Here is a 4,053-nt window from a genome sequence, read left to right as displayed (position 1 = left end):
TTTACTTGAAACTCATCAGCAAAACAAGGAAGCATTCCGATTGATGGATGTAAGGTTTTCAGCCTGCATTTCCCTGATATTAAAATTTACACCACATGGTATCGTGAATGTTAAAACCAAATAGCAAACCTCAAGCAATCTTTACCAAACTTTAAATAACATGCAAATTGGCTTTTCTAATAAAATTACCTACAAATTGCTCGAGTCTATATTATATGAATCTTCCGGGCACTTTATATAATTTCTTTTGCAACCCATCAAAGGGATAAGATCAGAGCTGAGATCTAATCAGTTGTGAGATTCGTGTTGATATCTTACCTGACTTGTTCTGTCATGTCATTTATTTATTTATTTTTTTATCACACTGGCTGTCGTGAGGAATTTGCTCCACACATGACTGCCACCACTGCATTTCTATTTTCCAGCTCTGCTGCAAATGGAATGAAGAAGAGAGATGTACGGGGGACGAGCACGTGTAGTTATTACTAAAATATTCATAATTAATAAAACGCAAATCTCTGGTAACTGCGATCACCCTCAAGACTTTCTGTAAACCACCCACATTCTTCACTGTTGTGGTAGCTGAATGATTACAGAATTATTTAAACAACTCGATCCAGGTTTATTATGCTATTGGATATTAATGGATATTAATATTATTGGATATTATACTCCTGGTTCTCACCAAAACGCAATCAATCAGAATGAGAATAGCCGGATATACTTTTCTAATTATGCCACCAATAGTGAAATATTTGCATTGGTCACGATCAGAATTGAAAATGATGGAAATGTCATTTGTGTTTGTGTGTTTTAGGGTTAGTTAACGTAAACGCTATTTTAGATGGATGTTATTGCTGTATAGTTGCGGTTAGGCTGTTTTTTAGTACTAGATATTAAATTGGTTTTATAAATGGCAGTTTTATAAGTGTCAGCTTTCTCCCTAAAGCATATTACCTTCCCAAATTCACGGACAGTATTAAATTCCACCCGTCTTCCAACTAATTATGTGATACAGTGTTGTGAGAGTGCCTGGCCCCCATCCCCTGCGGCACAGGACACAAAGTGTAGGGACAGCCTGGAAGCCAGGCCAGTGCAGGGTGCACTTAGGGAGGCCGTGAGTAACTTAGGGACACTGAGTAAAAACCCACTCAACACAGGGCTGACGTGCAAAATCCACAGAGCAGGATTTGAGCCTCCAACCATGAAGCTACAAGGCACTTGAGCTCCTGAATGAACAATGAATAAACTAATAAACAAACAAACAAATAAAAAGATAAATAAATGGATGAACAAATAAACTAATTTGACACCTATTTGTCCTGGTCATCAAATAAGCAAATAAGATCAATAGAAAAGATTACTGCAACATACATACTGCTTCTACAGCTGCATACCAAATGATCAAAGTGAAAATAATGTCTTTATGTGATCATTTGTAAACAACTGGGATGTCATTCATTTTAACTACTAAAACTAAATACCTCTGACATGGGTTCTGTTGATCCAGCGTCACCATGGAGATGTCTTTGACAGCTCAAAGAATAATATTGGGAGATGTCAGGGCGGTGGAATGCAGAAACGGAACAGAGAAAGAAGTCAGGGGCAGACACCTTAGATCTTTAAGGTGTCAAAACAAACATGGTAAAAGAGTGTAACTGACTCCCTTCACAGTAGGGCTTAAAAGTCTCCTGTTGATTGTTCTTACTGTACCTGAGAGTGAAATTATTGCAACCTTTCAAAGACTCCTGCTGGAATTCAAAGGAGGAAGGCATGGCTTTTTGGGCTATAAAGGGAGGTCCACCCAGTGATCAGCTTACACCTTGACAATATCATGTTTACCAAGAGAAAACTCTATTGCCTGTAAGGCGCCCTCTTTCTTGGTGGTTTATAATACCATATCTATACAGGTAGCAAGTACAATGGAATCTCAGTCTCTGCCTATCTTGCTCTCCTATGACAAACACACACATACAGAGCAAAGCAGCCCCAACAGCAACATAATTACTCTGCTGGCGACAGATTTGAACCAGCAACCTTACAGATACAGGCATGGGCTCCTAACTCACACCGATCAGGGAAAAATTATTCATAACTTTGTTGGCGTTTCTTTCCACGATTAGCCAAACAGCATATGCGTCGTACAGTCAGCGAGAATCTCATTTAAGGCTGTTTTGCACTGTGCTGTTTTCGAAAATTCACTCATCAGAAACTGTTTGTTTTTGTTTTGTTTTACTATGGAGGGTGATGGAAGAGGCCAGTTTCCAAAACGGCTGATAGTTCCGTCCAAACTGCTACGGTTTATCAGAATGTATTTGGGTTATTAAAACAAACCAATATAGGTGTGCATGTATAATTCCATCCATTATCTAAATATATATCCAACACTGGAATATGGGATCTTGACTCTCTAGAGCAGGGTAACACCCTGGATGGAATGGCAGCTCATTATGGGAAAGATATTAAATATTGAAAGGCACAATTTTATTTTCCCGTTTATATGTGAAAACACACTAGGAAAACAAACAGGTACAGTAATTATCAGCACTCCCACCTTGAAGTTACCACCTTGGCCTGTATCCCAAGTAATTATATCCAGTTCATCCTCATTCTCAGAAGAGCACAGCAACTGCAAGATCCTGGTTCAAGTCCAAAAAGGATTTGCAGACCTGTATCCTTGAGCTTATTGTCATTGAGTTTAGTACCTAAATGAATACTACAGTGATGACTATGTTTATATAAAGGGTGTGTGAATGAATCCTAATTTATTAATCCAGATAGTGCTGAAAAGAGGATTCAGCCTGCAGGATTGTCAAATCAACCTCCCAAAAACTAGCATGACCTGTTTTGCAACTGCTGTGTAATTTGTATCCTAAATAAAGAAAAGTCAACAAAGAGAACAATGTAATGATTCAGTATAAATTCAGAAAAACAAAGAGACGTTCTTTATTTTCTGTTTGTTGATTCTTGCTGGGTTCTGGTTGGAAGTTGACTGACTTCTTACTTAATCCTCTGTGGGTGTGATGGAAAGGTCATCTGTTAACCAGATGTTAATTCCATCAGACAGGATTGCAACTATAATTGCAGGGCTGGCAAGGTATGAGAGAGAATCATCCGTAATTACACCGTACGACAACAAACAATGAACTAGATATTTCTAGAAATTTTAATACACGTGCGCTGCTTTACGCTGAGGACTGTGACAGCACATGTGGGTGGGGGTTCTCTGTCTGTACAGGAATTCTCTGTGTACTTAGGGCTTTTCCCACGGTCCAAAAACATACAATTAGCGGAATCGGTGTCTCTAAATGACTCTTTGAATGCAATTTTGCGTGTGTGTCCCCTGTGATGAACCAGCATCCTGTCTAGCGTGTTCCCCTGCCTTGAGACGGATGGATGGACAGATGGATGGATGGATGGATGAATGAAGGACTGTGCTGCAGGTGTGGCTACTCTGGTGGTTATAATGACATCGTGAGGACTCACCCTGCCAGTGAGGGAGGCGCTGTCAGTCTATCCAATATAAACTGCAACACTTAACCAGGGAGTATGTTACGTTAAAATCATGTTTTAATCTCATACCAAGGACAATTTAGGGAACGCTAAAGCTTTTGATTATGTCCTATTAGATTATAATCTAAGCATAATCGGATCTTACAATTATATTTGCTAATTTAAAAAGAATTCTAAGAATTCTAAGACAATTTAATGAAAATCATCAAAGAAAATTACAGTAGCTTACAAGCAATGAATTAGGAATTATTTATTTGTCCTTGGTAGCGGGTTAACAAATGTAACTAAAACATCTGTGTTTATAATTTATTTAGACGTCTTTAATATGAAATATTGACCACAAGAATAAAGCAAGCTGTGGTTGACCCTGTGTCCTATAGAGCATAGTGCATTTTAGTCTTAAGCATTGAGCAAGTACATATATTTCTGGAAATGTTTCTTTTAGGGGAGCAGTTGGATTATGCTACTATTTACCACTAAATGAGAGCAAGTGAACTTTAGGCTTGCTTGGATTTGCAAAGTGTGTTCTGTTTACTCCGG

This window comes from Paramormyrops kingsleyae, chromosome 5 (genome assembly GCF_048594095.1).
Source record: "Paramormyrops kingsleyae isolate MSU_618 chromosome 5, PKINGS_0.4, whole genome shotgun sequence".
In the NCBI taxonomy this organism is placed as follows: Eukaryota; Metazoa; Chordata; class Actinopteri; order Osteoglossiformes; family Mormyridae; genus Paramormyrops; species Paramormyrops kingsleyae.
This window is presented reverse-complemented; position numbering follows the sequence as displayed.